Below are 8717 nucleotides of genomic sequence, written 5' to 3'. Positions count from 1 at the left end.
CAAATACCATTAGCTATATAAACATGGCAAATGTAGTACCAATTTTTATGGCATGTAGTTATTTGATTCCTAGATGTTTCACCAAAGTCATGGCCCTGTGGCCACCCTTCCCCAGTGGACACATCACATGTTCTGTCTCTCAGCTTCAGAGCAGAATATCAAGTACTCTCCCATGTTTTTTCTCTCTTTTTCTAGTTTTTAAAAATTTATTTTTTATCCAAAGGTTATATTGCAACACATTAAATGACATCAGAGAGTTGTGAAATCTCTTCCTGGCTGTTAAAAAAAAAAGTGCATTTACTATATAATTAAAATAATAAAATTGTTACATTATTGATAGCAGGTCCCTAGATAAATAGAAGTAGACTGATGGTACAGGGAAGCTTTTGGTCAGCTGGGCTGGCGGGTAGGAGGGAGAACTGGATGTGAAGTGAAAGAAGCAAAGAGAAGTAGGAAGCCATGAGGACAAACTGGAACCCACATCTGTCTCTCTTCACTTCCAGCCTCATGATGCTGGTGACCTGTGGGAGAAGTGACTGTCTTATGATACAATATTACACTTGTGTCTGGACCAAGAATTGGAGAAGCTAAGGAACAAGATCTGGGGAGACTGAGGAGTTGCTGGTTTGGGTGGTGCCCACACCAACAAAGGGAGCCAATAGATGCATGAGTGGTTGTAGTGCACAGAGTTCTGCATTAACCTTCGGCATAAAAATTGTTTCTTCACTCTGCGTTCCAAATCCTGTATGGATTATTTATACAAGGCAAAAGGGTAATACTTCTGTAGATTTTTACACAAGATTTTTATACAAGGTAAGTGGCCAATGGTAACCTAGAATTATACAAGGAAGAAAAGGCTGGGACACATTTCCAGCTTAGCTACAGTGACACACGCAAAGCCATCAGAGTCTACTCCTTGTCAATTTGTCATCCATGTTCATCTCTTTTATTCATTCTTAACTTCCTTACTAGCTTTCTTCCAAAATAAGATAGAACTATCAAGGATATTCATTCCTCTCCCAGCTGAGCACGTTTGCATTTAATTACTGAGATATAAGGTTAACTACTTTAAATATAGCATAAGGGAAACAGAAAAAGGGAAGAAAAATGATGCATTTATCCACACATTTGTTGGTTGATCGTGGTCTTTCATTGTGATTTTAATTTGCATTTTCTTATCACTAATGATGCTGAGGATTTTCTTGTATTAACTGGCCATCTGAATATCTTATGAAGTGTCTGTTCAAATATTATATGCAATCCATTCTTTGCCTTGCCTTTCAATTTCTTAACCATAATATTCAAAAAGCAAAAGTTTTTAATTTTGATAAAGTTGAATTTATCAAATTTATAGTTCATTACTTTGGGGGTTTTATTTAAATAATCTGTCCATTCTGAACTCACAGATTTTCCTCTATAATTTCTTCTAGAAGTGAGTTTTAGTTTTACATTTAGTTCAATCTTTAGATAATCTTTGTTTGTAATCTGAGGTAAGGATTGATGTTCATTTTTTTCCAATAAATATATCCAATTGTTCCAGCACCATTTATTGAAAAGATTCTCCTTTTCTTATTTTGTCTAATATTAATGTTGCCACCTTAATATTCTTATCTTGACTCTACACACCTTTTTTCTTTTATTTTCAAATTGTTATGTCTATATTTAAAGTGTATTTCTTATAGACAGATTATAGTTGGTCTTGGCTAGTATGACAATATCTATCTTTTGATTGGAATACATAGTCTAACAATAGAAATTTTAAAATAACATTTACAGTAGCATTAAAATTATAAAATATTTGGGAATAAATTTAATAGAATATGTATAAAATCTGTGCTATAAGAAATATAAAACTAAGCTGAAAAAAATAGAAATATTGAAATAAATTGAAAGATGTACCAGGTACACATACATATTCAACTGAAATCATGTGTTTTGTGTATGGGTGCACATGTATGTAAAGGCAACAATTCCAAAAAGAAAATTCTTATGTCATATAAGCAATTTTTCACTGTCTCGCATGGCTATTAAGTGGTAGATCTGAAACCTAAATTCAGGTTTGTCATACATCCAAACCCATATTATTCCCAATACATGAAATTACCTTTCTATGTCTACTTATCTGATGAAATACTGCCTAATTTTCAAGAACTTCTGTCTTGTTGAGCTGAAAGAGAATGATGCGTTAGTCACAAGACCTGGATCAGTCGGCAGTAGCCCAATGTGTTGACCTTTGCCCAACTTCTTCCTAATACCATGTGCTCCTAGCTAGGTAGGAGGTGATTAAGGATCATCTCAAATCTACACTTTAAACGGCTTATATCAGGTTTCAGAAGGCTCCCAGGAAGTTTTCCTTGAATCATTTAATAAGAAATTTAAGAATTATAAACTAGGAGATATGAGAGCTTAGGAAACTTCAGGGATAACTGTAACTTCACCACAGAGGTTACATCTGTCACTCCCAGTCTGCTCCCCCAGGAGTTAGTGTGAAGCATCTCCCATGAGATATTCCAGCAGGCTCCTTGAATGGCTCAAGATGGCAGAGGAACTGAGAAAATGATTTCCTACTGTGGACCTAGTCTTGGAGGAAAATAATCTAAACAATAGTACAAAGAACAATTTTTAAAAGCAGAAGAAAATCAGCTTCAGAAAAAAGAAGAAAGGGGTTCAAGGTGAGCCAAGATGGGACTGAGAAGACACTTTAGGTTTGGGGGAGAACTCTTATCTAGGGCCAATTTATGATGACTTAGCAACTTAAAGAAAACTTCAGACTGACAGAATTATAATAGGACCGAATACTCCTCAGGCTAAACTCTAATTCTAAAAGATAGAAGTAAAAAAAAAAAAAAAAAAAAAAAAAAAAAAAAAAAAAGGTTGAGTAGAGAATACTATCGTATTTTTATGGAAATAAAGATTATTTACTTTTTATTTATTCTACAAATGCTATTTGACAGCCTACTAAAAGCTATCTTGGCAAAATACTAAGGGTAAATAAATGATTCAGATATGGCCCCTGCCCTCAAGGAATGTACTGTTTATGGGAAGAAATACATAATAAGACATTTATAAAGTAAGAACTATATCAGGTTATGTTAAATTATGTAGTGCTAAAACAAGAACCCCCAAATCTATGTGGCTGTGTACAACACATCATTCTTTCTCACGCACTGCCTGCTGTGGGGCTGAGTGCCTCCAGAAAGCAGTTATCTTCCACATGTTGGTTTATTTTTCCAGCTACTACAGTCTTGTGACAGTCCCATATCAACACGTAATTTCATGATCAAATATGACAGAGGAAGAGAGAACCAGAAAGCAGAGTATCTGAATTAAATAACATACCAGGAAGGGACAATTGTCACTTCCACTCATATTTCATTATTCAAGGAAGTTGTCTGGCCACGCTTTGTCTCACAGTAGGGAAATACAATTGCCCCAGGTGCCTGTAAGTAGAGGGGAACCGGGTATTAGTGAAGAGTGGTCGCCCCTACAGAGCGCTGTATAATAGAGGTTTAGAAAAGGATTATGGGTCACTAGTCAGTAACAGAGGGTAAAGTGACCACGGTTTTAATTTTCTCCTAGTTGCAGGATGGAAAATAAGTTTAAGTCCTGATATACGAAGTAAAGGGAAAAGATAGGAAATCATTAAAATGAGAGTCTCCCTATGTACTCTAATCTCTAATCTAACAATAACAAACGTAGATTTTGAACCCGTTTGTGTAAACTCCTATGCAAAATGCAAAATAAATAGAAGATATAATTTCGGCCCTTAAAGATCTTACAACGTAATGGGGAGGTGAGAGAAACCTAAAAGAAAAGCAGTAAAAGCTGATCAATCTGATAACCTATGAACTGGAAATCTTTATTACTTCCCTACATATCTAGGACAATGATAATGATAACCTTGAGATGCTGCAAAACCTTAACGTGCTTTCAGAATCATTAAAGGAAGATTAAAACATTTTCAGTATAGTTTAGGTTTGAAACTTATTAAATTTTAAGAGTAGACAATGGGCCATTCCTGCAGAGTACATATTACATATCTCTAGTAACTTGAAACTGTGATGAACTAGAGTACTCCATTTTCTGATAATTCATAAACAAAATTAGACAAACAGAAAAACATTTGCTTCTAGCAACATCTGCAGAGAACTGCTTATGCATATTGTGCAATCATGATGATTTATAATGGGAGTGAGATGGAAGTGGGTTAAATCGGACTTTATAAAAAGGCTGTGTGAAGAAGATGTGTATGTTTTACAGGAGAGGCGAGAGGTATTTTGGAGCATAGAGAGATGAAGGTGCGTGGAAGCATTTTAGAAAAAGAAATGAGGTTTGGGAACAGATGGGCGAACTTGGTCACATTAATTGTGTTTCTGTGATTAGAGAAGAGTACACAATGAAAGGTAGCAAGAGGAAGAAACATCTAATAACAGAATCTTCATGCTTATGACCAGGAATTTTTATGTGGTTCCAAGTACAAATTCAAATCCATTCAGGTTCTTGAAAGGCAGGCTTGGAGATTCAGTTCCTGGATTTGTTTTAAGGTAGCTTGGATTAGGAGAAGCTGCCAAGAGGGTCAGTGCTGGAATACCGACGTGGGTGCCCAGGGACTGCCAGAATAGAAGGTGTAATGTTCCTTCATTTCTGTCTGGGGCACTCTTCTTTAACTATGTAGGTGATCATATCTATTGCAATGATGTGAGTTACCATCAGTAACCAGAAGTAGAAAAAGCATCGTATAGTGATAAGCTAAGTACTCAATAAATGTTAGCTATTATTATATGTCTATTAAGATCTATTTATTCTGATAAATACAATAAATATTATTCAATTGGTTTTAGCTCCCTCCATTTGAATACCCCAAAGAAACCTCGAGTTCAGTATGTCTGGAACTATCCTCTCTCTACTCTGACCCACTCTTTCTTTTTTTTTTTAAAAAATTGTTTGTTTGTTTGTTTATTATTGTATTATTTAATTATTTTATTTTTTGGGGGGGGGATTAGGTTTATTTTTAGAGGAGGTACTGGGACTTGAACCTAGGACCTTCCATGCTAAGCGTGCTAAGCAGGGGCTCTACCACTTGAGCTACACCTCCCTCTTACCCTGACCCACTCTTATGCTATGTTCCCTTTTTATTTAGCCTACTAAGTATATCTCCAACATGTACATCATTGTGTCTCCACATTGTTTGGCACATGACCAAATATATTAGTATGTGAATATTTCATATAAATAAAAACTAGATAAGAGTAAAGAAGAAGCTGAGTTTTGAGTATGACTCCAAAGTCAGAAACTTAGGTAGAAATGCGATTGCAAATTATAGAAGACAATGTGGGTGTGAGAATCAGGTCTCAGTTGTTGACATTACTTGAAAGCTGCTTTATTTAGCAAATGCCTTATATTAACAAAGAACAAATCATCAACAAGGCCTTAGAAAAGGCAACTTTTTTCAACAAGCAGTTCTTCATTGCTTTTGAATGTTTCCACACCTCACTCATTTTGTCTTCTTCTCCCTCCAAGTAACAGCACGACATAGTGGCAAAGAAAGAAGATAAAACTCTGTCATCACTGAAACTCAATGTCCTCATGCTTATATTACTCTTAAAAATAAGAGGTGACATCCTCTAGAGAGATTTCTGAAGGACACAAGTTGGCATCATTTTACAGGAGAAAAAAGGGCACACTTTGATGGATGGATAATAAAAGCATGAGGGGAAGAAGATATTTCAGACGAAAAAAATGACAGACAAGGAGGATTAGTGAAGGGTCAAAACAATATATAAAGATATCAACATTTTTTGCACAAACATTCAATAAAAATGTCAACCAGCAAAAGCCTGGCTGGCAATAATACAGCCAAAATGAGTAATTTAAGTGAAGAGTAGTCTAACTGAGCTCAACATGGCTGTTAACACTTATTTACTGGTCTCAGTGGAATAAAATACTGCAAGACAAGAGTTTGAAGTGAATAAAATGTATCCAATTTACAATCAAATGAAAAGATAGTGGGCTCAGAGCCAAAAAAAATTCCTCAATTAAGCTTCTTTTCAATAGCTTTAGTTTAACCAGCTGGATTTTTATTTAAAGTTCTAAAAAAAAAAACTCTTATTGAACCTTTTCAAAAGCAGGATTTTCCTTTTAATGGGTAATCTATTTCTTTTTATGAAATGAAAGTCAGCAATAACTCGTGTTCTGCACACATGGAAACACAATAAAACTGACACAGAGAAATGGAAGGCACAGCCCCTAGACAGAACATTCTATGAAGAAGAAATATATGGCTCATGGGCATGCAGCTCACTGGACTCACCTCAGTTTTCAATTCAGAGATGTAGTCAACTTAGGTGACAGGTGAGAAACTGAGGCTCTGTGCTTAATGTAACATTATGATTTTGAGGATGACTCTTCAATAAACTGTAGCGTAAAGTCAAAATGTTCCAATTAGGCCGTCCCCTTGCCATATACTAATATAAGCAGTATAATTTAGTAAAATTTCCATTCCTAAATATATACAAAAATTATTTAAAATTCTGGAACTTGAGGAGGTAAGCTTGTACCACCTGGAAAATTCTCTTTCATTATGATGCTGAGTAAATTGGATGTTACTATACCAGGAAACATATTTCACCTTTCATTTTGCTTTTAAATTTTAAGATAAAATCACAGTATAAATATACAAGTATAAATATATATGATATTCCTGTGTCAGAACATTCAATATGAAGGGATAGTTTAATATGTTAAAGTTCTGATTTTTTAAATGTCAAGTAATAAAATGTACTGCTTTACCTCTACGCATGCAAATGAGGTTGAAAAACTGAAATCAACAGATAGTTCAATTCAATCAACAAATATCTGAATTCCTATCATTGGTTAAGTTTCAATGCTACAAATGCCAGAGAGTGAAGTGATATATAGTCTCTGCCGTCACTCACTCTGCCGCCATTGCAGTGGCCCCAGAAGGAGAGAAAATAATATAAACTTAAGAGATAATGAATATAAAGCAGTTACCTGGGAAGCAAAGTGGGGTGGGGTGAAAGGAAGCACATTCAATTGGAGGAAATAGGCAATGGCTGCACAGAGAAGATGGCATTTAAGAAGGGCTTTGAAAGGTAGGTACAATCAACCAATAAAGAGATAAGGTAGTAGGGTATTTTAGGGACTGTAAAAGGACAAGATGGTAAAAGAATGAGGTGGATTTGGGGGAAAGGCTGAGTAACACAGTTCTAAACAAGGTCTATTAAATAGAGAAACTGATAGGTAAGCTTGGGTTAGACTGACATAACACCGTAAGGCACTGAACGCCAGACTAAGGCTTTCATACATCTTTCGTGTAGAACATGCTTGCTTCGCCCTGCAACCTGCCCTAACCCAGAGGCTACCTCAAAGTCACTGTTGAGAGATCATCATCCTATGCGAAGTGAGCCAGAAAGAGAGAGAAAAATACCATATGATACCACTCATATGTGGAATCTAAAAAAGAGGACACTAATGAACTCATCTACAAAACATTTCATATAAATATAATTATACAACATGTCGGTGGCATTGGTCAGGGTTTGCTAGAGAAAAAGAACAAATAGGCTGCACACATAATTATATACAAGAAGAAATCTGTTATAGGATTTGGTTCACATGGTTGCAGAGGCTGTGAAGTCCCATAGTCTGCTGTCTGCAAGTTGGAGAACCAGGAAAACCAGGAGTGGGATCCAGTCTGAGTCTGAAAGCCTGAGAACCAGGAAAGGCTATGGTGTTTATCCCAAAGTCTGAAGGCCCACAAATGGGGAGCACTTATGTTCAAGGGCAGAAGAAGATGACTGTCCCAGCTCAAGAGGAGAGGGAATTCACCCTTCCTTCACTTTTTCGTTCTATCAGAACCCTCAGTGGACTGGATGGTGCTCACCCACATGGATGAGGGCGGATCTCGTCACTCAGTCTATTGGACCAAATGCTAATCTCTTGCAGAAACACTCTCACAGACACACCCAGAAATAGTGTTTTACCAGCTTTTGGGGGCATCCCTTAGGCCAGCCAAGTCAACACATAAAATTAACTATCACAGTGGCCTTTTGTGTCTGCCTTCTTTCACTTAACATAATATTTTCAAGGTCCAGCCATGTTGCAGCATGTATCAGGACTTCATTCCCTTTTTTTGGTCAAATAATATTTCATTGACTAGATATACCACATTTTGCTCACCCACTTGTCAGCTGATGGACATCTGGGTTGCTTTCACTTTTTGCCTATCATGAAGGATGCTGTTCAGGATATTCTTGAACACATTTTTATTTGGCTGTATGTTTCATTTCTCTTGGGTATATAACTAGGAGTGGAATTGCTGGTTTATGTTAACTCTCTTTAACATTTTGAGAAACCTTCCACTGTTTTCAAAAGTGGCTGCAGTGTTATACAATCCCACCAACAATGTATGATATATGAGGATTTGATTTTCTTCATATCTGTACCAAAACCTGTAAGTGTTGGTTGCTTTTTATTTTAGCCACGATAGTATGTGTAAAATGGTACCTTGTTGTAGTTCTGATTTGCATCTCTCTAATGAATAATGATGCTAAGTATCCTTCCATGTGATTATTTTTGCCATTTGTATATTCTTTTGATAAGTGTCTTCAAATTACTTGTTTATTTTAAAAATTGGGTTGTCTTTAATTTTTGCATTGTATGAGTTTCTTATATATGGTCTAGATATAAATTCCTTA

Source organism: Camelus dromedarius, chromosome 5 (genome assembly GCF_036321535.1).
Source record: "Camelus dromedarius isolate mCamDro1 chromosome 5, mCamDro1.pat, whole genome shotgun sequence".
Lineage (NCBI taxonomy): Eukaryota > Metazoa > Chordata > Mammalia > Artiodactyla > Camelidae > Camelus > Camelus dromedarius.
The sequence above is the reverse complement of the archived record's forward strand: the minus strand, read 5'-3'. Positions refer to the sequence as shown.